At 49.3% G+C, this 27,243-nt stretch overlaps 1 protein-coding gene across 14 annotated transcripts in view; it reads right to left on the bottom strand.

Moving 5' to 3' along the window:
* The window catches only part of ZBTB20 (zinc finger and BTB domain containing 20), a 2,277,743-nt gene that overhangs the window by 1,636,195 nt on the left and 614,305 nt on the right, over window positions 1-27,243 (bottom strand). For all 14 annotated transcript variants that reach the window (XM_078656729.1, XM_078656731.1, XM_078656734.1 and 11 more), the window contains exon 3: window positions 9,313-9,471. The gene's annotated coding sequence lies outside the window, so the exon portion shown is untranslated. The remainder of the gene's footprint in view (window positions 1-9,312; window positions 9,472-27,243) is intronic.

The following is a 27,243-nucleotide window of genomic DNA, read 5'->3' as shown; positions in this document are numbered from 1 at the left end:
TACACCAGTAACTTGTAACTGATGGAAACTTCTAACTGCAGATTCCTCAACTTAGAAAAGATACCACAGTGCTAACTGCCCCTTAAAGAGGACAGTCTATGGAATGGAGTCAGCTGAAATGGTCTTGCAAAACTGAGCGGGCTGTGTCCTTCCCACCAGACTTAACTATCAAGGCAGTAGTGCTTTCTGAACACATGTACCGACACACATGTTGCAGTATGAAAGGTATCAAGGATAGGCACCCCTCGCACCAAGGGAAGGGTAGTGGCCTTGGATTTTGTGGAATGCGTCATCACACCTTCCAGGGGATCCTTCTTGGTTCGTGCGTAGCAGATCACCATGCAGAGGACTATCGAATTCAACAAAGTACTCTTCTGCACAGCCTTCCATTTCTTTTCTCCAGAGAAGCCGCCAAAAAGCTAATCATCCACACAGTGAACCTTAGTATGAGCTTTGTAAATGTTTGGAGCCTATTTTGGGGTCCAACCTATGAAGCACCTCCTCCTCTTTTGAGGGGTTAGGGGGAACAAATGATGCTAGCAGAAGGTTGAACTGCCCAAAATGGAAGGGATTGACAACTTTTCATGAGAAGGCCACTCGAGTCCTCAGGTCCAATTTCTTTGGAAAAACATGGTGTAAAAGAGTTGCACAGGCAGTGTCTGCAGTTCACTCATGCAAAGCGTTGATGTAACTGCATTGAGTTAGACAGTCTTCAAGGTCAAGATATACAAGGAGCATCTTTGCAGAAGCTCAAAAGCTGTACACATGGTGAGTTACACTCGCATTGTAGCATTACACATAACTTGTGGGGGGATATGTATGTTAAACATTTAATAAATCACATCACAATAGGTGGATTGAAGAATCATCCTTGGTCCAGCAAATGAAAAAAGGCTCCACAAATAGTTTTTTACAATGTCCAAGGCATTACTGGGCTGAAGATAAAATAAACAAAAGAACGTCCAACAGCCTTGGCTTTAAAAGGTCAGTTGCATGAGCAACCCAACAGGCTACAAATTTGCCACAGCACCCGGAACAAATCAGTTTCATGGATGGACATCTTGCGTTGAGAATGACATCTACCACATTAGGTGGTAGATTGAAAGCAGTTAATTGCCACTGCTCAATATCCACTCATGGAACTGTAGGTTGCATAGATTTGGATGGATGACCCTCACTGCTACTCAGATAGGAGGTCCTAACAAAGGGGTAGCTTGATCGGAGGAGAGATGCAGATAGTCAGAAGTTCCAGGTACCACACTCTCCTGGACCAATCCAGAGCCACCAGGATGTCTTGAGACCAGTAAGTCATGATGTTCTTCAGAACATGAAGGAGGACAGATAGTAAAAGGAAGGCATATAGGGGTCCTTTCTTCTTGAGGAGCACCTGGCTCTGGCAAAGAAGGAGAGTCAGAGCCAAAAAACGAATGGAGGTTCTGCTGATAGCTTCAATGGGAACAGGCACAGGGTTAGAATCTGGGTGCATAACAACAAATTGAGTTTTTGTAATCTCACAGCACAACATCAGTCGAGCTCAAGCTGACTTCGGGTCATAATCCGACATGGACGTAGGCACCAGATCATCCACCAGCGGCCTTGGCAATGGTGCCAAGATGTCAAGAACCAGCATGTATTTTGGGACATGGGTGTAAGTCTCTACCATTGTTGTTACAGGCCGAGTAACTGGTTCTTAGGGGACATTTGGCACTGAGGAAATACTTGTTGGCGGTAACAAGACTGGAGGCTCATTTTGCTCCTTGGAGCCTGAAGGTGTAACTGAGGAAGCTGGCATTCCACAGAAATTTTGCAGCACAGCTTCTTTGAAGACCTTGATCTACAGGGGTGTTGACGGTTCAAGAAACTTAGGGTGCGATAGTACTAATTGAAGGTTCAATGGAGTGGAAATAACATCCTGATGTCAATGTGCCTTCTCTTTGGAGTCAGTGTGATGAGATGAGTCCTGCTTTGCTTTTTTATGCTTGTGCTTGGACTTCATCTCATAAGAAAACTTTTAGTGGGCAATGGAGAGCTCACAGGAATGGGCAAATGATCGAGCTCAAGACCAGGCTCATGACTTGGAACAGGAGTGGGATCTGTGTGAAGGCACCAACTTTTTCTTGTGTTAGCAGACATACAACTTTGTCTCCTGGTCATGAATCACCTTCTGGTGTATTTATCACGCACTTTAAGTTGCACCAGGAGCACCGGCACCAAAGGCACACCTTGGACGGGTCTCTGACAGTCGTCCTTGAAACCTGTTGTTTTTGGTGGGGACATTGTTCCCTAGCACAGTGTAAAAATGTTTGGAATCATCAAACAACTTCCAACACGGAAGGAGTGTAAAAAAAAGAACTGAGATTTGTTTGCAAGGGTTGCGCTTATATCTGGCTCAACTCCATCACTTCCGGGGAGCAGAAGAGCCAGCGCAAAGCCAGACAATGCCATTTGGCAGCATGCAAGAGTACTGTTACAAAATAGTTTATTTTCAGCCTAACACCTGGAGGATAGCCTAAGGTGAGGAATCTGCGGTTAGAAATATCCCTTAAAATTATTTTACAATCTACAGTACTTCAAGTGATTACTTGGTGTCCTCATCGAGTTAGCTGATTATCTCCCAACTCAGGGTGGGTCTTGTAGATCCCAGGTATTATGAAATAAGTGTTTGCTTGAGAAAATTCTCCATTATTTTACTGGTTTCCTTATTAAGAGGTAGGCTGTAGGTGCCCATAGAAGTAGTATAACCTCCCATGAATGTTTTATGTTACTTTGGCTGGCCCATAATCCCAAACAGGGGACACTTTTCGATGTCTCCTAAGTAAGTATGGGGCGATGGCTATGACAGTATATAACATGTCTTCTTTCCAACTGCTTACCCATATTCTTGGAAATAAAGACTATAGTATTGATCCTCGCAAAACCAAGTCTCCTCCTGTCCTTTTTCATGTGAAGCCTTAAGTGCTCTATGTCAAATATGTAGCAAAGGCAAGAGAAAGACTTTGGGAATGGTAAGCTGTACTTTGACTTAACTAAAAGAAAAAAAGCACAAACATGCACAAATTTGATTCTGAATTGGAAAGCTCTTAGTTAAAGCAGAGAGTTATAGTTCACTAAGACTGGCTGAGAGCTTATTCTCATGAGGAATTCCCATCAGACAGTGTCATAACTGCATGCATTCCTGGGAAAACAGAATGCACCTTGTAAACAACAGTACACAAGTGCTTGTGAAATTCAGCTTGGGAGACACTCTATTGCATGCAGTCTCTCAGTCCTATATTTGGACCAGAACGGCCAAATCATCACAATGTACGCAAACGAGATAGGGTGCATGCAAACTGTGTTGCTGACGGTACTGGATGAGAGAAAGGCTACTATGCTTCCTCATTATGGTATATTTGGTGAGAATGACAAAAGATCCACAACAAAACATGATGTACCGGTTTTACTGTCCCTTATGATGTACTGCTACTTATAGGGAGACACAGAATGATACAGTCTAATACATTTTGAGGTCCAGTATGGAAACTCTCATTTTCTAGTTGCCACCAAGTGTTCCACAGCTGACTCTTGGAGCCACCCCAACCATCCTTCATCCAAACTTTGCTAAAATAAATGTGGAATATATGCATAGTGATAAAAAAATATCCTCCACAGTAAATCAGCAAGTGAAATTTAGCACAACTGTTCAAATTAGAGCTAAGGGCCATCTGTGCAAAGCAATTTTGCTTTATAAAGCCAGCAATTCATAAAACCACAGGGTTGGTGACTGAAAATTGGCTATTTTAAATGTACTAAACCAATTTTTCAGCTCGTTAACAGGTTACGGAATCGAAAATCGTATCAAAAAGGTCTAACAGATGACTATTTGGAAAGGGGGCGTATAGGGCAACAGTGTTTTGTGGCCAATCTCTGTTTGGAAAACATAGAAAAGTCACCCACTCCTTAATTGGGGTGGTAACACATTCACAAAAGGGAAGGGGTCCCGCTGAGATCCCTTCACCTTTCTGAATGCAAATACATTTTGTTGAGGAGTACGCAGTGGCCTTTTTAAAAGCTGCTCCATCTCCTTAAAGGAAAGGAGGCTGCATTTAAGCATTTTTTTTTAAAAAGGTAATTTTACTTAATAATGATCGGAGACGGGGTGGTCTTCTGACTCTAGGAGGCCACCATTCCTGTGATGGAATGCGATCATAGTGAGTCGCAATTTGAGACCTACCTCCTAAGTACTGATGAGCCAGTTTGGACTGCTGCCCACTAAGATTCCGAATTTTGTGACCCGACCTATTCACGCGCAGCGGGTGCGGCGATTGTGCGCCGAAGGCACGCCAAAGGCAAGCCCGTCTACGCCCGTCCGAGACTGGACCGCGCCCAGCGCCAGGACCCCTGGTCCTCGACAATGCCAGCGCACCCGACGGACCTACGACGCCCCCACCCTCCACGCACTCAACACCGGCCGAAACCCCGCCTGCTACCGAGCCACCCTGAAACGCACCCACGGACCCTTCACCTGCCAAGCCTGCCAATTCACCTGCCTCCGAACCTGCACCGCACCCGCCAAGCCGAGCACCAGCAACAACCACCTCAAGTGCATCCTGCTCAACACCCGCTCCGTCCACAGGCACACCGTCGAACTCTGGAACCTCCTCGACACAACCTCACCAGACATGGCCTTCCTCACGGAAACCTGGATGAATGCCTCATCAGCCCCCGACATCGCCATAGCCATACCGGATGGCTACAAGATCACCCGGAGAGACCGCGTCAACCAAACCGGAGGAGGCATCTCCATCGTCCACAGAAACACCATCCGCATCACGACCAACTCCGACGAGACCCTCACCGCCGCCGAACACTTTCACTTCCAGATCCACACAGACACCAAGACCACCCTCAGAGGCACCCTCATCTACAGACCCCCGAGACCACGCACACAATTCAGCGAAGCCATCGCAGACTTCGTCAGTCCACACGCCCTCACCTCCACGGACTACATCCTCCCGGGGGACCTCAACTTCCACCTGGAGAACAACAAGGACTGCAACACCTCCGACCTGCTGGACAACCTCGCCAACCTCGGACTCAGGCAACTGGTGAACACCCCCACCCACTACGCCGGTCACACGCTTGACCCCGTCTTCTCCTCCAGCAAGCACATCTCCTTCAGCCACTCCACCGGACTACACTGGACAGATCACAGCTGCGTCCACTTCAACTTCAGGAGAACCACGACACACCACCAGCCGCAACAGGTTCCCCGCAGAAGATGGAGCAAGATCACCGCCGACCAGCTCACCACCTCCCTCAGCCAGAACCTGCCCACCAACACGACGGACCCCGACGAAGCAGCCCGCAACTTCACACAGTGGCTCACCGACTGCGCCGACGTACTCGCACCACTGAAGAATCCTCCCAGCAGACCCGGCAGCAGGAAAGCCTTGTGGTTTACCAACGACCTCAAAAATTCCAAGAAAACCTGCCGCACCCTCGAGAAAGCCTGGCGCCACGACCAGAAAGCAGAGAACATGACAGCCCTCAAGAACGCCACCCACAACACCACCAGCTGATCCGCACCACCAAGAAGACAACATTCAGAGAACGACTGGACAACAACACCCACAACAGCAAGGAACTCTTCAGCATCGTCAAAGAGCTCTCCAACCCCAGCGCCTGCAACAACGACATCACACCCTCGCAAGACCTCTGCGACTCACTCGCCTCGTTCTTTCACAGCAAGATTGCCAAAATACACAACAGCTTCGGCACACCGACCACGCACTCAACCATCGAACCAGCGCCCCCCACCACCACCCTCTGCAACAGGACCCCTGTCAGCACTGAAGACACCACCCGCATGATGAACACCATCCACTCCGGCTCCCCCACCGACCCCTGCCCACACCACATCTTCAACAAAGCCGACTCCATCATCGCAACCCAGCTCCGGAACATCATCAACAGCTCCTTCGCATCCGCCACCTTCCCGGAGAGCTGGAAACATGCCGAGCTGAGCGCCCTCCTGAAGAAACCCACCGCGGACCTAAAGAACTTCCGCCCCATCTCGCTCCTCCCCTTTCCAGCCAAAGTCATCGAGAATACCGTCAACAGACAACTCTCCGCCTTCCTCGAGACCAACGGATCCCTCGACCCCTCACAGTCCGGTTTCCGAGCAAACCACAGCACCGAGACCACCCTCATCGCAGCCACCGACGTCATCAGGTCCCTGCTCAACAACGGGGAAACGGCGGCCCTCATCCTCCTTGACCTCTCAGCAACCTTCGACACCGTATGCCACCGCACCCTGATACAATGCCTCAGCAACACCGGAATCCAAGGAGCGGCACTGGAGTGGATCATCTCGTTCCTCGCCGGAAGAACCCAGAGAGTCCGCCTCCCCCCGTTCCGATCCGCGGCCACTGAAGTCATCTGCGGCGTCCCACAGGGATCCTTACTCAGCCCCACCCTCTTCAACGTCTACATGAGCCCCCTCGCAGCCATCGCCCGCCAACACAACCTCAACATCATCTCCTACGCCGACGACACCCAACTGATCCTCTCCCTCACCAACGACCCCGCCACCGCCACAGCCAACCTTCAGGAAAGAATGAAAGACGTCGCAGAATGGATGAAGATCAGCCGTCTGAAACTGAACTCAGACAAGACGGAAGTCCTCATCCTCGGACCATCTCCCTCCATCTGGGACGACTCATGGTGGCCCCCTGCCCTGGGCAGCGCACCCAAGCCTACGAACCACGCACGCAACCTGGGCTTCATCCTGGACTCCTCCCTCACGATGACCAAGCAAGTCAACGCCGTCTCATCATCCTGTTTCAACACCCTGCGCATCCCCACCGAAACCAGGAAGACGGTCACCCAGGCCCTCGTCACCAGCCGCCTGGACTACGGGAACACCCTCTACGCTGGAACCACAGCCAAACTCCAGAAAATACTTCAGTGCATCCAGAACGCCTCAGCACGGCTCATCCTGGACATCCCTCGCCGCAGCCACATCACTGCCCACCTGAAAGACCTTCACTGGCTCCCCGTCAACAAGAGGATCACTTCAGACTCCTCACCTACGCACACAAGGCTCTCCACGACATGGGCCCGAAGTACCTCAACAGCCGCCTCACATTCTACACACCCACCCGCCAGCTCCGATCCGCCAGCCTCGCCCTGGCTTCCGTCCCACGTTTTCGGAAACCCACCGTCGGAGGAAGATCCTTCTCCTACCTGGCAGCGAAGACATGGAACACCCTCCCCACTCACCTACGGCTGACCCGCGACCATCTCTCCTTCAGGAAACTACTCAAGACCTGGCTGTTCGAGCCCCCCCCCCCCCTCAGCGCCTTGAGACCCTTACGGGTGAGTAGCGCGCTTTATAAATTTACTGATTTGATTTTTGATTTGATTAGTACATAGGTTGGCTCACAAAAGTCTATGCACAAATAGCGACCACTTTATGCGACCACTTTTGTATTTGAGTCACTGATATACTTACTCTTGCACACAGTGTTATATGCACAATCATGCATAACAAGAAAAAAACAGAATACTTTTTGGAAGCAAGCAGGTGGGCAAAGATTCATGGAGTCTACCTGGCTGCTGAATGATATGGCTCATGTGAGAAATATTATTCTGGACTATAATGCAACGAGCATGATAGGAAATATATAAAGAAGTCAATCCCAGGTAACGTATTTAGATTTATCGGTAACACTACATCTCTAAACGAGGTCTACATGCTTCAGGCAGGCAGTATGTGGGAAGGAATAAATACAGCTGATCAAATTTAAATGTTCGAGCTGAAATGGTTCTCGGTTAACCTTCAGTTAAATGTAATCCGCCCTGTCTGTGTAACTTCAGCAACAGGAACATCTGGCCGGTTTTAGATTCCCCTTGGAATCCCAACTTCAAAGGGAGTCATAAAGAATAACAAATACATGTACTGGCACTAAAGAAAAAAAAGCCTAAACAGCAGGAGGGACTGGTAAAGTGTCCTTGTTTGACTGCAAGTGACATGCGCTGCAGGCATACTTGTGAGAATGCTTCCTGAGATGGGGGGATGCCCGACCTCAGCAATGAGCCTGTGGGCATCTGGTGTTTGACCTCACCGGGTCACACACTGTCACTATATATGTACCATGACACCATAGCTGGTGCTCTGACTTCCATCACAGTGTGTCATGAGGTGAGCCAGCCACTGCCTGCCCTCCACTTACATAGATAGGTAAAGTAAAGGCTGCAACCTATCTGTAATCGAAAATATATCCTCATAGGACAATGTATTTTTAAGCACCATTTTATCATCTAAAGACAAATATCCCTATATTATGTTCAGTTTTCCTAGGGTGGTTGTATATGTATGCAGTGTTAAACTTTGCTTTAAGAAGCAATGGATTCAGCAAATCTCTCTATCATACAATTAATTATCCCATGTATTTATCTATACTGTACTTAAAGCGTCATTCCACATTAAATTGTCGCTTGACGACATCAGCAAGGGATGAAACAAAAGCATAACAGCATATGAAAACATAAAAAAGTAGAAACCGATCAAACAAGTAAAAATACTTCGAATGGGAGCACACATAAATGCAAAAATTACATTTGCCTAATCTTCCTTCAATGAAGCAAATCAGAGGACATCAAAGTTCTAGAAAAGATCTACCACAAACCCATAGACACCTTTGAGACTATATAACCAAACAGTACGCACAATGGAGCACCATTTTCCCAATTTTGGCATGCTCAAGAAGCCACATAACCAGATAACAACTTCAAGTTATGTCCCACACACCCTACAGAATGTAAGACCAAGAAAAGAACCAGTTCACACAAAACATACAGTGTTTCAACATCAACACAGGTTATAAAACTTTTTTTAAAATGATTGACTCTTTTCATCCACAATGCAGAGCCTCGAAGAGCAAGGCACTGAAGAGAAAATGCAAAATGGGGGAAAACATACAACACCAGGCATGCACAGACAAATCAACAACAGTTCAAAGACACAGTTAGGGTATAATGATTCCAATAACCCCTACTAACCTTGTTATGCATCAGTGCAGTAATGATACACCCAGTTCTATGAATGGTAACAGATTGCTTACCAATACCAACTGTCTCCTACCTGCCCAACATCAGACAGCTCATCGCACTAGAATACAAAGTATCAGCCAATCATGGCAAATAAAAGCCACAGCTACTGTAGACACGAGCTACATGAGCAGGGTGAAAAATGGTGCTAACGAAGTTGCAATGTAACTTAACATGAACAATGGCAGCCCTCACAGAGGAGTATTAGAAATGTCCTACCTCACTCAAGTCTGTTATGATCCTGTTGGATCTCTCACGTTGGCCTCTCACCCACACATGGTGGCATCTTCTTTGTATGGATCACTCCTCACCAGCAACGTTTGTTGTTAGGGTGGCTCTCCAAAAGCACTTTCTGAAAATGTTAACTGCTTGAGATACCTGTAATTCACATAGAAACAATGGAATTAATCCCTCAGAGGTCTTGGATGTGTTAAAAATATTAAGAAAATTTTAAAGAAAACATATTTATTGTTTACAAGAATAAAACATTATGCCTGGGCTATCAGGCCTCTCTATGCCTAATTACCTAATAAGCAACACTTTCTGCCACTACTTTAAATGTCCTGTGGATCAGGGGGTTCCTCAGGACCAAAAAGACTCAGATTATTCATATATTTTCCCCCTGAGCACAGCAGGGCTGTTTGTAGAGGTGTGAGATTAATGTATACAGATGAAGATATAACCTGATGCCAAGATCAGATGAGGATTATCCACAACCTAAACCTTATCTCACCTAGAGTTACCATAGCTGGGATGGGGGGTGGGGAGAGGAGGGGGGTAGGGATTCGGCGCTGTAGAATGAGTGTCCTGTTTTTTTCTGTATTGTTGCTATTCTGCCATTTTGTCCGTAGTCTCTACTTTCCCAGTCGTAGATTCAAGACCCCTGGAGGGATTCATATCCTCGTTTCTACAAGTGCTAAAAGAGCAGAGGGAAGTGTTAAATGATTAGAAGACTGTACAAGGATGAGGATAGAAATTGGAAAGTCTATGTACCCATGTTAAGCTAGCCACAGAAGGAGAGCACGTTGCGTTGCTTAGGTATGAAGGAGTTGCTGCAAATCCTGTGTATTAGTTTGAAAATTAGAGTGTATTTAGCATGAATAGTGGCGGTGGGTGATGATGTAATGGAGGCGGGCAAGCCAGAAGATTCATGGGAAAAGCCCTGCCAGGGATCTGGATTGAATGTATGAGCGTGAACACAAGCTCACCCTGTTATCTGCTATCTTGGTACATGGCGACTTCACAGATAGCACCACTGTTTTTACTTAGAACTGTTACCATTTCACTATTCACTATTAAACTTGTTCTAAGAATATCAGAGGCTAGTTTAAGATATCCCTCACTTCACACTGATCACTTTCTCACAGAGCCCTCCCTCATGCATTCACCTTAATGGTGGTCCCACCCCTTGTGACAACCTGGCCAACAAGGACCTACTCCTACCAATGATTACCAACAAAAATATTATCATGTGAATTCTGGGGCGTGCCTGACATTATTTGAGCTGGTGCAGTGGCATGCTAAGTATGTCATGTAAAAATATATCAATAAACTATTAAATGAGAAATGTATTTTTCGAACGCCTACGTATTTTATTTGTGATCTAATAAAACAGATTCATGTTCCCCCTAGTCAATATAATTTTGCTTGCTTAGATAGTCAATCCAGTACTCATAATGGCAAATTCAAAACTAAAATTCCGAGAATGCTCAGTGCTACTTGTTAAAAGCAGGATTGGTTGGAAGTGTTACAATGTTATTGAGCGCTGCAATTACTGAATTAATTGTAAATGAGCCTCGTGCAAATTTCTCTTGAGACCTGCTGTAATGTCCTCGGCCATGTCTGTGCTATATAAAACAGTGGAGTGGTGTCAGGGAATAACTAATGCTTGAAGATCTGAGGCATGCGTTTCAAAGATTCAAAGACTGTTTGAAATGCCCTCTCTACGTTCAGACATGCGCTTCAAAACATTGCAAGGATTCTTAAAGTTGCTTGTAAAAGCCTTTCTTTTGAGGGCCGCATATGGCAACTTACAGACTCCAATTTACTGGTGAGATTCTTACTTAATTAAGGATTTTTTTTGCTCCTAATGCCTTAACCTTCGTGTTATCACAGACAATATGAAAGCAGACAAGTGTTAAATGGCACCCTGTAGTGCGAGGAGCAGGAGAAGAATTCAGCAACGTGGGATCTCCAGGCACCCTCCTGAGACACCTCTGAATGTGCATAAACGTGCTCCCGGCTGTGACCCACTCTTAATGGAGCCCAGAACAGAGCAAAATTGAAAAGGAAAGAGTTTGTTTCAGATTCCATCGAACAGTTTCATCGTGCACTGCTGGCTTAGGATCAGATTAAAGTGTTATCATCCCTTATCTCACACCTCTGCCGCACACCGCTCCACCCCTACTGCCAGGATGATAGCAATATATTTACAGAGCTTAGGCAGGAAAAACAGTGGAGTCAAGAATGTACAGCAAGACACTTGTTTTTTCTTACTTTCCCACTCATCTTTCTCTTTCTATTGTTTTTGCTTTTTTCTCTCTCACATATCTATTGTAATATATTACTGTGTTCTCTCGCCCCCATAACCCTTTCCCGCACGCTTGGGCCTCAGCGACTGAACTTTAGTGCTGGCGCAGGCCCCTTGGGAGATGGCAGTCCCTTTTAGCTCCAATAGGGCTGGTGGTTAGAGTCCCATGAAGAAAATGCGAGTACCATGCCTCAAATTCCCAGTAGTCTGCGTTGTGATCTTAGACTCAATCCTAGTAGTCCAGGCAATTAGCGATAGCTGCTCGGGCGGCATACCACCTCGCTTGGCAAATGCCTGCGCACCAACCAGCCCCTGTGCAATGGCGAGCTGGGAAAGAACGAAGGGAGTGTATCTTTTACGTTTAAAGTATTTTATTTGAAGACAGTACAAACAAATGAAAACAGTTGTCTCAAAGGGTCAGTGCCATGGTATCGCTATACAGGAGCGCAACCAGCGCGCAAAGCTCTGCTATTGCGATGTCCATCAGAGCGTGGCGCTGGGTGCGTATACGGCAACAACACCTTAAAAACAAACAACCCCATTTCAAACTCCCCCCCTTCCCCCTCCCTCCGGTACCCCACCTGCCCTCCCCCCGTACCGTGCCAAAGTCACCTTCCCGTGTCACCCTTCTTAGTTCGCCCTTCCCTCTCTTCCGACCACAATCTCAGACTCATTGATCAATTGGAGTCGCCGGAGACGTCAATCTCAACAATCGGAGATATCGTGGGCACGTGAGTTCTCTAAATTCTGTTACTAGTAAGGAGTGGAACGGCTGCCACAGGTCATGAAACTTTTCCATCTCTGCCGCCACCATAAGCGACAACTTCTCCATCCCCAGTACATGCCACAACCTGTGCAACCAACCGGTAGTAGAGGGGAGCGTGGTGGTGCGCCAGTGAATGAGTGTGTTCTGAACAGCAGAGCCCAGTGCAATCGCTATCTGCCTACCCCTGCGAGATTTTAAGGGGTACATCAACCCGTTGGGCAAGCCCAACAGGATATAGTGGATCAGTGGAGAAGTGTGGCTCACTGGTTAGAGGAGGCAGACCTGGAAGCAGAGGTCAGCCCGGGACCAGGGTTCAATTCCCGGCTCGGCGGGGTCTTGAGTCCTAAAATGTCCATGGACTCGACAATTCTCGCTCCGGTGCCTACTCGATTCACGGGTTCACACTCTGCGACTCTGGGCAATAGCTTGCTTAATCTCCACAACGGCCCCTCGCGGCGGGATGCCTGGCTTTCACCTTGCGGATACCCTGCCGGGGTTATCTCACAGGGGAATACCAGGACGGGTTCCCTAAGCAAGCGCTTAGAGACCGCTTGGTGATTTGCGCTATATAAAATTCCTGTACATTCCTGTACATATACGCTGGGAAGCGCGGCAGTTCAATGTCAAAGCGTGAGTCAATCTCGTCCAAGACCTCCTTCCAATAGGGGCACAGCAGGGGGCAATCCCATAGAACATGCGTAAGTGTGCCTATCTGCCCACATTCCCGCCAACAAGTGTTCATAATGTTATGGTTCTTTTCATGCAGTCTCTCCGGTGTATAATACCAGTATGTGGATACCTTAGTGAACGTTTCGGTGAGTCCGGTGTGATACGCGGAATGTCGTGCCCGGTAGGAAATGTGGTCCCATTCTGTGTGACTTAGGGCCCTCCCCAGTTCTCGTTCCCAGCGTTCCCGTCCCCGGTTATAAATATGAAAGGAGGAAGGCTGCAGGAGCTTATATAGGTCCGAGATGAGTTTCGAGTCCGAGGTGCGCGTCACGAGCCACTTCTCATAAGGCGTGAGCTTTCTGTCTGCAGAGTCGCGCACCTGCGGCTGAAGTGCCCAATTACGCACTTGCATTTACCGCATCCTTTCGGTCTCGGGTAGGAGGTATTCTCGCCTGAGATCTTGAAACGAGATGACTCCGTCCGGGCCATACATGTGGAACAGCGCACTGCATCTTGCAGTTCGCCAATGTGCGAAAGCTCCGGGCTCCATCCCGGGATGGAAGTCTGGGTTCCCAATCAGTGGCGTGAACGGCGAGGGGAAGTTAGTGAGATCATGCGCAACATTAGTGGCGTCCCACACCCTCATCGGAACCCGCGTGACGAAGGACGCATACAGATTGGGGGGGCGGTGAGACCTGTGCAGGAAGGGCACCTCCTGCAAGGTCCGGCCCGCAACCGCCTGGTACTGAAAAAGCTAGTGCTTATCTGACTCCCACCTGCTCCACTCCACGAGATATCGTAGTTGTGCCGCTTGGAAATACTTATGAAGATCCGGTATGCCCAGTCCTCCCGACTCTCTTGAGTCGGGGCTTGCGGCCCTGCCAGACGAAGCGCGCAAGGTCCGCTTGCGTCTGTCGGATCCATCCTTTCGGGGGTTGGAGCGGCAGACCGCGGAATAGATATAGCACCTGCGGCAGGAGTGTCATCTTCACTGCGGCTATTCTGCCCAGCCAAGACAGCGTGCCCTTGCTCCATCGGGCTAACTCCTCCTTGATTTTCTTACCTAAGGCCGCGTAGTTGGCGGCCACCATAGTAGGTAGGGAGGGTGCCAATAGTATGCCCAGGTATGGCACTAAGTCCCTGGACCAGTGCATGGGGAAGAGGCCCTGCAGTTCGCTTCTCGTGGCGGCAGTCAGCGAAACGTCAAGGGCCGCAGATTTCCCCATGTTCATCTTGAAGCCAGCTAAAGCGGCGAATTCCTCCAGCTCAGTGAGACAAGCAGGGAGTGCCCTTTGTGGGTCAGCCAGCGTTAATATAATGTCGTCTGCATAGAGGCTAATGGTGTGCGTATATCTCCCCATCCGTATGCCAGTCGCATTCTGATTTTGGCGTATCCTTTGGGCAAAGGGCTCCATATAGAGAGGAAAGGGCAGTGGTGATAAGGGGCACCCCTGTCTGGTTCCCCGCTCTATCGCAAACTTCTGAGAGCTACAGCCGTTCACCCGTACCACCGCAGACGGAAATCTGTAGCAGTTGAATACTAGGGTGCGAAATTTCTCCCCCATGCCCACCTTCGACAGAACTTTCTCCAAGTAGGGCCCGTGCACCCGGTCGAAGGCCTTCTCAGCGTCGATTGCTAATAACATCCTCTCCCCGGGGATTCGGGAGGCCTTCTCCAGAATATGAACCACTCTCTTAGTATTGTCCACCGTTTGCCTCCCGGGGATAAACTCCGCTTGGTCCGGGTCTACCAGTCCCGGCAGATGAGGCACCAGACGGGCCGCCAGGATCCCAGTGTACAATTTAAGGTCGACGTTCAGAAGGGAAATCGGCCTGTAGGAGCCGCACTGAGTCCGATCCTTCCCCGGCTTGGGGATAACAGACACCGTTGCCTGGAGCAGATCCGGGGGGATAGCTCCGGGCGCGGAGAATGAATTAAAGAGGCGCGTAAGGAGAGGCGCTAACTCAGGGCAGAACGTTTTATAAAAAAGGGACGTGTAACCGTCGGGGCCCGGAGCTTATCTGTGTTTGAGCCTGGAGTTGGCTGTGATCACCTCCTCAATTCGAATGTCCCGCTCCAGATGTTCCGCCTGTTCCGGGGTGAGGGAAGGTAGGTCAACCAAGTCTAGATACTCTGCCTCCGCCTGTGCCGAAGGGGGCTCACTCGTATACAGTTCGGCATAGAATCGGCGGAAGCCCTCTGCGATCTGGGTATCCTCTGTGGCTGTTACCCCAGCGGAGATCGATAGCTCCTTCACCAAGTGTTTTTGGTGCGCTACTCGAAGCTTGCTCGCTAGGAGTCGGCCGCATCGATCTCAGCCCGTGTAGTACGCATGTTTCAGGCGTAACGCAGCGTATTACGCCCCGTCCATGTCTAAAGCTGACAGGAGTTTTCTTGCGGCCTTAAGTTGCTTCCAGACTCTGGGGGCCCCGGTTCTTTGATGTACTTGTTCTAACTCGCGCGGCTTACTGGTGAGTTCGCCCCTCTTGTGCTGCCAGGCCCTGTTCTCCGCCGAGGAGATGGCAATGAATTCACCTCGGAGCACAGCCTTCAGCGCAGCCCACTGTGTCGCCCGGGCGGTGTCGGCGTTATCATTGTGCATCTGGTAATCGCGGATCGCCTCCTGTACGCGTTTCACCACCGCCTTCCTATGCAAAAGAGTGTCTCCAAGGCGCCACACCCCACGCAAGGGGGACGTCGGTGGTAGCTGGAAACTGCCCCTAACGGGGGCATGATCCGACAGCGAGAGAACCCCTATGTCCGAAGCTATGGCTAGGTCACAGACCGGCCCTGTGACCAGAAGGTGGTCCAGTCTGGCGTAGGTCTTATGTGCGTGCGAGTAATAGGAGTAGTCCCGGGCGGTAGGATGGAGGTGGTGCCAGAGATCGCGCGGATCTAGGTCGTCCAGTTGGGCCTTGCCCGACTGCGAGATCTCTCCCGTCTGAGGGTATCGCTGCGCCGATCTATCCACGGACGAATCGAAGACCATATTCAGGTCCCCTCCTATGATCATGTGTCTATCTGGGGCGGCCGCGATATCCACCAAGGCCGAGTGAAGGAACCTCTCCTGATGTTCGTTGGGGCTATATATCGAGCCGATGGTAAACACCAGACCCCCCTGTTTAACCCTGTAAGCAAGGAGCCTCCCTTTCTGTTCTGCCACTTTGTGTAGGACCTCCCCTCTAAATGTTCTGGACACCAGGATTGCCACCCCTGCCGTCTTGGTGGTGTTGGAGGAGAAAAACTGCGTTAGAAATTTCGGGGACCGCATCCTCTGGCAATCCCTGGCCAAAAGGTGCGTCTCCTGCAAAAGACAGATATCAGCCTGCGTGTGTTCTAGCAGGGACAACACTGCTCTCCTTTTGACAGGGTTATTCAGCCCCTTCACATTAAGTGTGACGACCTTAAGGGCTGTCATCGATGCGGGTAAGAGCACAGCTCAATCAGCAAGACACGGTCCGGGACGGGCAGTGTCAGTGCAAGTAGTGTGTAGAAGTAGTGTACGGTCAGAGAAAGTGCAGCAACAATACAGTACGGTCCCCGTCCCTCCCCCCTCAACTCCCCTGGAACTTCCCGCCAACTACCCAACCCGTCCCACCCCCTACCCCTCAGTCCCTGCCCCTCAAATAGAATCCCCATGCAAACAACCAACCGCACCTTTCCCCTTCTCTCCCTCCCCTCCCTCCGCCCTCCACCCCTAACTCTTCTTCGCATCCCTCCGATCCCCAACCATCCTCCTCCCCCTCCTTCCTCGCAACCAACTGTGCAGAGAACACCATTGTCCCAGTCTGGTCCCTAGCGGACAAGTCCGTGGAAAGTTATTTAGGTGGACGTCCAGCCACAACACACCCCCCCGCCGCCCCCCATCCCTGGAACGCCCAAACCTGCAATGATGATGAAGCCATGTCGATCTCCCCCCGGAGTATGCTCAGGCCGTTAGGGCCACCTCACCAGACGACGTGTCCCTGGTCACCTCACGTACCGCACTATCCATTTCCGCCCAGATAGTGGGTGAGTCTGGTCGCAGGGGCGTAGGTGGGGATCGCCGCCCCCGAAGCGTCTGCCAGCCATCCCTAGTGCCGCGCCGGCGGCGAGGTGTGGGTGCGTCTTCATCCGTTGCGGAGATTCCCAGCACTCCGCAGGTATCCTGGAGGGACCGGAGTTGGTGCAAAGTCCTGTTCCAACGAAAAATGAGCCGAAAAGGATGGCCCCAGGAGTACTGCGTGTCATGTTCTCGCAGGAAATCTGTGGCTATTTTGAACGCCATGCGTTTTTGCAGTGTGATCGCCGACAAGTCCTGAAAAAGGGCCACCTGATGACCTCGGAAACGCAGGGATTGTTACCGCCGTGCTTCACGAAGAATACGTTCCTTCAAAGGGAAGTCCAGTAGGCAGGCCAGGATATCTGGGGGTGGCGCCGAGGCCCGGCGCGGCAGGCCCACTCTGTGCGCCCTGTCAATTCTAACAGGGAAGTCTCCAGGTTCGCCCAGTATTTCACGAAACAGGTCCCTAAGGTAGGCGGCGATGTCGTCTCCTTCCTCTTTAGATGGGACTCCCCGGACTCGAATGTTATTGCGCCTGGACCTATTCTCGAGATCTTCAGTGTGGGCTTGGAGGTCGAGCTGCTGATCCCTGAGTCGCAAGACCTCCTGCTGTAGGTGCGCGATCTCCTCATCTCGGGAGTGGCCGGCGTCCTCCACAGTAGTCACTCGTTCGCCAAGGGAGTCGACCTCTCTCCTTACCCCCCGGGCCTCACCGGCCACCTCCTGCTTTAGAGTTTGAAAGTCCTGTCTGAGGGAGCTGAACAGCGACTCCAAGAAAGACCTGGTTACCGGAGGTTCCCCTCCCTCCGCTCCTCGGGAGCTGTGCGAGGGGCTTGGGCGGGCTGACCCCTATCCTGTCTCGGGGCACCCCTGCCCAGCATTTCCGGCAAGGTACGGTCTCCTTTCTTGCCCCCTCTGTTGCCTGACATCGTGAGAGTGGGGGGGTGCGTCAGGTGGCACGACACCCGTAAAGATCCGTGTGACGTGTTGCAGTGCCAGGGGGCGAGATGTCTTGCAGGGTCTGGGCTCAACGGCACTCCACTCCAATGGGTATCGCCGCCTAGTGTCACCCCAATCTGCGGGCTCCCAGGACACCAAGAGTGCCAACTCGTGAGGAGTGATCGCGGACCACCTCCAGCGTGGGCCGCAGCAAAAGCGCCGTGGAGCGAGAGGAGAGTCCGCGTGGCGCCAGCGGCAAGGTGATCCACACCCCTGCGGCGGGCCGATCAAAGCATGTTCAGGCCACCCAATGCTCTCCTGGACCGACACTCCGGTAGCGCCACACCTGCTGGAGACGGGGTCGCGCCCCACAGTTCGAGGGTGAGTGGCGCCACGGGCCGGTCCCCTTCCAAGTCGTCGTCGACCTCAACAGTCGCTGTGCCTTGTGAAGCGGGGTCCAGGGGCGCCCCGCGGTCCTGAAGGGGTCACCAGGGGAACCCCCGCCTCAGTAGCTGGGCAGCGGTGCAGCGGGGGGAGGGTAAGCAGCCAAAGGCCCACATCCGGTTGAGGCCACGGGCTTGCGTAGCGACCCTACGCCCACCGCAGCGCAGCACCCGGGCTCCGTGTAGACGACTACCAGGGACCGGGTCCAGGGTGAAGGCCGGCCGCCGTGCCTCTATATGCTGTGGTACGTGCAGGCGCACCCGGAGGGGCGCTCACTCGGTCTCTCTCCCCGTATGGGACCTCTGAAGGGGGGCCGTGAGACGGTGTGCAGTCGCAGGCCCTCCGGCCGGTCCGGTCCCCGGTCTGGCGTAGCGGCCCTTCGCCGGCTCCTCCCCCGACTCACTCAGGCTTGAGCGCCGCACGCTCCGCTCACTGCTTCTGCCGCCGGACCTCACAGGGGGCTTGTGCGGGGGGTCGTCCTCTTCCTCCAGGCCCCCGCTGCGTCGCCGATTCCGCTCTCGGCAGCTCCGGTAGGCGGCGGCCTCAGTTTCTCCAGCTCTCGGCCGGCTCCCCAGCCATCTCCCGCTCCGGGTACACTCCGGCGCTTCGCCGCTGGTGCTGCAGGGCCGCGCTGAGCTCCGAGCGGCGCCGCTATGTGCTCCCCTGCTCCTGGCTTCAAACTCCGCTCGATCGGGGGGGAGATCAGCGATGTTTAACGGTGCAAGGGCCCCGGGATCACGGGAGCTCACGGGTAGAGCGTCCTCTCAGCCCGCCATCTTGGCCACGCCCTCGGGAGTGTATCTTTTAAACTATTTTAACAACTACCCCCTAAAATTCTCTTCCTGCCTTTAACGATATACCAGAAGATGAGCTTGACAGCCTTCCAAAACTCAGCTCGTTTTGGCACGGAGAGACAAGTAAGACCTTAGTTTGAGCCACCCGGCATGTGCATGGACACAGGCGCGAGCCTTATTTGGCTCGTCCACGTCTATTGTGTAACCAAGTATTCCTTGTCTCATAAAAAGGCAGGGCCGGCATCAGATATGCCGAGAATATGGCAGTCCTGCCGGCCCCTGACGACCTGGGGGCGTGCCTGTCGCACACAGCAGTGACGCGACAGGCGCCCCCAGCATGAGTGGTCATAGGGTCATGGGTCATGACCCGGAAGTGAAAAGAATCACTTCCGGGTCACGCAAGTGGCCAGCACCAGGCCAGTTAGAACCGGTCTGGTGGAAACTGTGCATAAAAGGCTGGAGAGCAGAGGAACCTTCCTCTTTGTCATCTGCGCTCCCCAGCAAACCAGCCTCGCTAGGAGGCTGCTATTTAATTTCTTCTCTATTTTTTGTTACATGTTCTCGTGGTTTTCGTAGTCCGAGACAGCGAAGGGGAGAGATTACGCTTTCTTGTTTCTTTTGTCTGCAGGTCGGCGCGAAGCGGAAGGGCTCGGGCAGAGCCGCACTGCGGGAGTTCAGGTTGAGCCAGCGCGTCGCGGAGACCCAGGCGGCTTGGAGGACCTGCCCCGCTGCAAGCAACAAACCGTCGAGATTACGCACAGATCATCGGGTGGCCCCAGAGGAGACCGCTGCGGGTCAGGCTTGTTGCACGGTACAAAGCACGGCCCGTTGGAATTGGAAGCACGTACGGCGCCTCCTTACAGGTATCGGGCCGTCTAGCGGAAGGCACGTGGTGGGGACGTCAGCAACAACGCGGTAAGGATATCACAGGGTCATAAAAATTGTGGCGATTTCATGACTGGGGAGCGCACAGTGTGGGGGCCACAGTAATAGCGCTCTTCATCACGTGTCAGCGATTACCGCATGAGGAGGCATAGCAATAGCAATAACAGTGCATGTAAAGCATTGGGATTAGTAACACACTGTGGGTTTGCCTGACTGTTGTTATAAAAGCATTGAAAGCATTTTAGTGGGTAAATGAACAATAATAGAAAGCTATTGACACACTGAGGTTTCATATGTCACAGTTTGCCAGGATGTTTTTAGCAATTTACAAGGCATAGGCAGTATCAGAAACGTTTTTTAAGGCAGTTTAACTGTTAATAGAAGGATTATTAACACGCTGTTGTTTCATTTGCCATAGTTTGCCTGGTGCTTTCTGCAGAGTGAACAAAAAGGCTGATTACTAGCCTGATACGGAGCTACACAAGTATCATTCAAGGGACACAGACAGGCCTCCACTCCACCGCTTCTGTTTGACGCACAGGGTTTAGAGTACTCGCCTAATCCCCAAATTAGCTGGTGTGGCGCGGCTCCAGTTGCGTGGGTGCTTACGGGCGGTCTGTGTACCTCCAGCAATAAGGTAAGGGCCTGGACAGTGGTATCAGGCCTGGTAACATTGTGGGGGAATTTTGTTGCATTGTGTGCCATTGCCAGTTTGAACGTATAAGTGGGGATAGCATTGTACACGTGGTGTCAGTCACAACTTTGTCAAACGCAATCTGCAGCTAGGTGAAGCAGCAATGGCCAGTAGAATGAAGCGTTGGGAAAAGCGCTCGCGCATGGAATACATGATGGAGACGATGATGCGCAAAATGGTCACCATGGACAAAAAATGGAAGAAAGTAGATAAACTGGGGCAGGACCTTAGAGAGAGGGTAGAAGGAGGGGTTTTGGAGAGGCCCAAGCGAACCATAGTACCTCCCAAGCCCAGGGGAGAATGAGATCCTCTCCCTAAGCGGGTTAGGCCCAAGAAAGGGGGTACAAAACCAAAAGCACTGGTGCCAGTCTCTCAGCCCGGGGATGATGGGGAGGTGCCTGGTCCATCAGGAGTAGTGCCACTAGGGGGGTCCAACTAGGTGCCCCGGTCCAGCCTGCCCCCACGGGCGGTGGGATCCCTCTGGGAGGTCCATTGGGTGTGGCTCCTTTGGCAGGTGTTTCTTTGGTTGCCCCGGTACCGGTTGTTCCGGCAGGAAAGGCCCCTCCGGGAGGTATGCCGGGAGGGGGTGTTCCGGTGGGCAGCGGCGCACAGGTCCCATTGACTACCTGGGGGGGCTACCAACGGATGGCCCCGCCTGCGCTAACCCGGTCCCATCTGATTTGGTGCCACATTTAGCGGCAGTTCTTCCTTGGTTAGGGAGAGAAGGGATATTGTCAGCATCAGTGGGAGCAAAAGACATAGGGCTGGACCCAGTGACTGAAACAGGAAGGATGGTAGCGCAGTTTGTATCACCGCCTGGGGGATAGCTAAGTGGGGGATAGGGTACTCCTTCTCTTCACAACCCAAACAGTGGAGTTTCTCCGTCTGAAATTAACAAGAGCGGGCCGATGGTCCGCCAGGAGACGGAAAAGTTGATGGAGCCTGCTGGTGCGATTTCAGCAGGTAAGCAGGTGACACTGCCAATGTTAGGTGTGGGCGAATCCCGCACCGGGAAAGAGAATGTGGCTAAACACGTGACGCGTGAGGTAAAAGAACTCATATGGTCAGGCAGTTATGTTAGCATGTTTTCTTTGCTCCTGGATGAGAGGGAAAGAGATGAAGCCAAGAAACAGAAAGATTGGATGCTCCCTAGAGAATGGGCAACTGAGTGTTTAAAATTCAGGGTGGAAGAGAGTTTGAATAACTGGATCAGGGGTTTCTCAGTATTCATGGCAGTAATGGCAGAAAGATTTCCTAACATACAGGCACAAATGACCTGGGATCAGGTAGGCACAATATCCTGGTTAGACCACTTTGAGGCAGCCAAGTCCAATAATCAGTTTGGTACGGTGCAATCTAATAACAGGGACAGGCAGTGCAAACATTTCAGCCCTTTTGGCCCCCCAAAACACAGGCCCGGCTAATAACCAAAGTATTGGGGGAGGATAGAAAGGGACATGCTGTGATTTTAATAGGCGGACATGCACCAGAATGCCAGGCATGTGTAAATTCAAATATGCCTGCTCAATTTACACTAACCCATCACACTCAGAGTCCAAATGTCTCAAGAAATATAGAGATAAGGGAGGGAGTAAACAGGAATGAAGGTGGGGTACACAAAGTGGCACACTGACCCATTGACATAATGGCTATGACTCCTTGGCTGAACAGGTACCCTTGTCATTCTACTGCTAGGACTCTGCAAGAAGGTTTCATGTATGGTTTTAGGATCCCCGCACCTGACTATAATGGGGCACCGGAATGCAAAAATCAACTTTCAGTTAGGACAAACCCAGGCGTGGCAGCGAAGATTACTAAAGAACTACGCCTGGGCAGAATAATGGGGCCTTTTGACTGCATCCCGGTAACCAATTTTGTCTGCTCCCCTTTGGGGGTAGGCCCCAAAAAAGAACAGGGGGAGTTCAGGTTAATTCACAATCTATCTGCACCTATATGGCGGTCCTGCCGGCCCCTGACGACATGGGGGCTTGCCTGTCGCACACAGCAGTGACGCGACAGGCGCCCCCAGCATGAGTGGTCATAGGGTAATGGGTCGTGACCCAGAAGTGAATAGAATCACTTCTGGGTCACGCAAGTGGCCAGCACCAGGCCAGCTAGAACCGGTCTGGTGGAAACTGTGCATAAAAGGCTGGGGAGCAGAGGAACCTTCCTCTTTGCCATCTGCGCTTCCCAGCAAACCAGCCTCACTAGCAGGCTTCTATTTAATTTCCCCACCCACCATCCCCTAAAGCAGAGGTTCTATGAATGTATGATTTTGTTCCCAATTGTAGGTTGTGTTATGTTCCAGTAACATGTTTCCCCCCTTTTTTAAGGTAATATATTGCCGTATTTTAGTGCGATTCCTTGGTCAGGCGGTAAGGTCATGATTAGTGAGCAGTAAATTTAAGGTCCTTAGAGGGCGGCGCCATTCTTGAATGGGGTCACCCATGGGGGAGGGGCAAGTGTCCCTCCTAGAACTCCAGGGGCAGTTACAGCCTTTTTGGCTGGATGGGTGCGGAGGAGCGGGGAGTTACGCTTTTCCTAGGCTGGTTTGCTACCCCGCACATGCACAATGGCACCAGTAAAGGGCGCATAACTGCAAGGGCCTCTTATGGAGATAGTTTACAGAGCGTATGGGGGTAACCGGGGAGGGGGGTGTGCCCTCACGGTGAAAGGGCCCTCTGAGCATGCACACTCCAGCTGGAGGGCGTGCTTAATTGATAAGGATCTGACACTAGTTATTGACCTTGCTGTTGGCCCAAATATGGATACGCAGAAAAGTAATTGCCTTTAGATTATTAATGATGATATGTTTAGATTCGGATAGGAATAACTTGTATTAGAGTTATGTTAAGGTTAAACATCTGACATCTGTATCTATCAATGTCAATTGTATGTTTTCTGCGTAATTTTTGTAAATATTGTTATTATTAATTGTTTAATTGTTTTGTTAATAAATACGGCCAGGGGGTTATCTATGACCCCCTTTTCCAAAGAAACTCTTGTTCTTGATGTTATGTGGGTCTTGACAAGGGAGGAGGGGGTATAGGTAGTACGAGGCCATATTGAACTATTTCAACTTACATGAAATTCTGAAACCGGGGGAGGGACCGTAGCGCCCCCTGTGAAGGTCCTGGACATCCAAAGGTGTCGGCAGAGACCCGGTGAAAGGAAATCTTTGTCACTGCTGGCAAGTTTAATGGTACTAAATTGACCAACTTCGGAAAGACAAATACAGAGTTGGTAATGCAGGGATTCAATTCACGTCGTACAGATCCTAGCGTTTAGGATTACAGTAATTATTGTTTAACTTAGTGGGTTACGGGACGGCTCATTGAGATAAACGCTTGTATATGACATCAGTGATTGTTTTACAATCTTACACACACACGTGCGCACGTACACACGATCTTAAACTAAATCTAAAGGCTACATAGTGGGCACAAGGCAGAAGAAGCGCAAAAGGGACGAAATGAAGGTAGAGAGAGAAGGGAGTACAACAGTAAAGGAAGATAAGGCAACGGGAGAAAAAAGCAAGTTGGGCAGAGATGAGAAAATTGTTTAGAGCACGAGAGAGAAGGAAAGACAAAGAGAAGGCTGGATGAGGCGTACATAGTACCAGTCTCACATTTACAGCACATGTACCAAGGTATGCACTTACTCTCCGGTCACATTGATGGCTCTGCTTTCAAACCCAGGATAGGACGTTGTACTGAACCAATAGGCATGAGAGTGAAAATGGGTTTGGGCAGGCTGGAGGGAGCTGCTCAGCCAGGCCACTTTTTTGGTCACTGTTCGGTGAGGCATATGGCAAGGCATGAGCCATATACAAGCTATGTGCTGATTCAAACTGCAGATACAATCCGCAATAATGTGCATAGCACATGCAGGCAAATACAGCTGCAGACAGACAGACCCTGCTGCTGCAGTCCCAATCTTAGCCCAATTTGTGCTGTCAGAGAATAGTGATAACTCATCATCATGCTGCTGTGCATGTGGAGAAAGCCTTCACCTTGGCCTCTCTAAAAGTATCAGCTTTACTAACTGATACATAAAAGTATCACAAGTGTTGAGCGTGGCTGGCCCCTCAGCTACTGGCCTCTCCCAAGCAATACACACCATGATAAAATAAGGGTACTGGCTGGTTGAGAAAGTGTGGATGCTTGAAACACAATAAATTAACCTACAAAAACTTGTAGCTGTCTTTAGAAGGGGGGGGGCAATTAATATAAGGCAGCCAGGCCGCTGTAGCATTCCTCGGGGCTCAATCCTTGATTTCGAGGGTAAAAGATGTTTCTTTTTATTTATTTTTTCAACTGTATATATCACGGACATGGACAGAAGGCATCAGAGCGCTTTACAACAGTAGCAGGATACATGGGTTACAACAAGTTACAGTTACAATAAGTAAACTCAGACATTTACATCGGAAGATGCATGCAGAAGTTACCACATGATACAATTACAGCAGTTGCTTAAAGGTCGTACACAATTAAAGCATCAATATAGATGGTGGGGGTCACATAATGAAGGTAGTTCAGATCCTGTTGGAGAGAGCACTTAAGTATGGTCCAGGGTGATTAATTAAGGTGTTGTTCAAGGATACATTTTCTGATGCCCCAAAGCTGCCTAGGGTGGTGTCATGCGCGATGTGGCAGTGTCATGTGTGATACCAAGTGTTCTGGCAATCTGGACAATGGCAGGGCAGGCTCGAGTGAGCGGCTTAGCCAGGGCTACTCTGGTGGTAACTGTTCTATGTGGCATAGGACAAGGGAAAGTTAGTCATCCATTCCTGTACTGGAGTTTTTGCTTTCAAAGGCAACATCTAAAGAAATCCTGCTTTAGTTGGGTTAGGGTTTTAATGGTGGTTAGACATTCAATTTTTAATGGATCACTGAAAGAATATCGACTACCACAATATCGAGTACCCAAAATATCGAGGTGAAAATATCTACTACAAAAATATCGAGTTTGTATGTACAAACAGGTAAGTACAAAAATATCGACTACAAAATATCGTTTACAAAAATATCGTTGTAAAAAATATCGACTTTACTAAAAACAATGTTTAATTACATTATTATAAAAAATTAATTACTAAAATATAATTAACAATACTTAAAATAACTTTTAATAATTAAATATTTAATGAAAGTAAAAAAATATATATATTTTTAATCATATTTCTTAAAACATATATATATAGTAACAACATTTAATTAAATAATAGGCAATATTGTATATGTACCCCAAAAACCCAAAACTGACCCTGAACCCTAAAAATACCCCTTTACCCAAAAACTAAAAACTGACCCTGAACCCTAAAATAACCCTTTACCCAAAAACTGAAAACTGACCCTGAACCCTAAAAATACCCCTTTACCCAAAAACTGAAAACTGACCCTGAACCCTAAAAATACCCCTTTACCCAAAAACTGAAAACTGACCCTGAACCCTAAAAATACCCCTTGACCCAAAAACTGAAAACTGACCCTGAACCCTAAAAATACCCCTTTACCCAAAAACTGGAAACTGACCCTGAACCCTAAAAATACCCCTTTACCCAAAAACTGAAAACTGACCCTGAACCCTAAAAATACCCCTTTACCCAAAAACTAAAAACTGACCCTGAACCCAAAAAATACCCCTTTACCCAAAAACTGAAAACTGACCCTGAACCCAAAAAATACCCCTTTACCCAAAAACTGAAAACGGACCCTGAACCCTAAAAATACCCCTTTACCCAAAAACTAAAAACTGACCCTGAACCCTAAAAATACCCCTTTACCCAAAAACTGAAAACTGACCCTGAACCCTAAAAATACCCCTTTACCCAAAAACTGAAAACTGACCCTGAACCCTAAAAATACCCCTTTACCCAAAAACTAAAAACTGACCCTGAACCCTAAAAATACCCCTTTCATTTAACATAATTAGCAATTAATCAATTAAATAAAATTAATTACCAATTACATTTTAATTAATTAACAAACATTTTTTAATTAACAATTAATTAAATATTACTACCAATTATTAAATTAACATATTTAATTAATTATAATTAAATTACTTCCCACCCTATTCCCCTATAAACCCACAACCCGCTAGAGAAAATACATTATTTTAATTGACATAATTAGCAATTAATCAATTAAATAAAATTAATTACCAATTAAATTTTAAATAATTAACATATATTATTTAATTACCAATTAATTAATTATTACTACCAATTAATAAATTTACATATTTAATTAATTATAATTAAATTACTTCCCACCCTATTCCCCTATAAACCCACAACCCGCTAGAGAAAATAAATTATTTTAATTGACATAATTAGCAATTAATCAATTAAATAAAATTAATTACCAATAAAATTTTAA

This window comes from Lissotriton helveticus, chromosome 8 (genome assembly GCF_964261635.1).
Source record: "Lissotriton helveticus chromosome 8, aLisHel1.1, whole genome shotgun sequence".
Classification (NCBI taxonomy): domain Eukaryota; kingdom Metazoa; phylum Chordata; class Amphibia; order Caudata; family Salamandridae; genus Lissotriton; species Lissotriton helveticus.
This window is presented reverse-complemented; position numbering and strand designations above follow the sequence as displayed.